Genomic DNA, 587 nt, shown 5'->3' with positions numbered 1-587 from the left:
CATGTGAGGATGCGGGTGTGCAAGGGGTGGATGTGACAGGAGCAGCTGTGCGAGGGGCGTGGGTGTGCAAGGGAGAGTGACAGGATGCGGGTGTGCGAGGGCACGGGTGTGCAAGGTGTTGGTGTGGCAGGGCGTGGGTGTGCAAGGAGCGAGTGTGCAAGGGCACGAGGGTGTGCAGGGCACAGGTGTGCAACATGCAAGGTGCAAGGACACAGGGGTGCGAGGAGGCGGGGTTGCGAGGAGGTGTGTGTGACAGGGCGTGACAGGGCACAAGTGTGACAGAGTGGGTGTGATGGGGCACAGGGATGCCAGGGTGCGGGTGTGCAAGGGCATGGGTATACCAGGGCGCGGGTGTGCAAGGTGCAGGGGTGCAAGGACATGGGTGTGACAGGGTGCGGTTGTGCAAGGAGCTGGTGTGCCAGGGCATGGGTGTGACAGGGCACGAAGGTGTGAGGAGGCAGGTGTGCAAGGGCGCGGGGGGGTGTGTGGTGCAGGTGGGCATGGGGAAGATGTGCCAGGAGGCAGTGGTGCAAGGACACGAGTGTGTAAGGACATGGCTGTGTAAGGACACGGGGGTGTAAGGACAC

The sequence above is a fragment of the Meleagris gallopavo genome, chromosome 3 (assembly GCF_000146605.3).
Source record: "Meleagris gallopavo isolate NT-WF06-2002-E0010 breed Aviagen turkey brand Nicholas breeding stock chromosome 3, Turkey_5.1, whole genome shotgun sequence".
Lineage (NCBI taxonomy): Eukaryota > Metazoa > Chordata > Aves > Galliformes > Phasianidae > Meleagris > Meleagris gallopavo.
The sequence above is the reverse complement of the archived record's forward strand: the minus strand, read 5'-3'. Positions refer to the sequence as shown.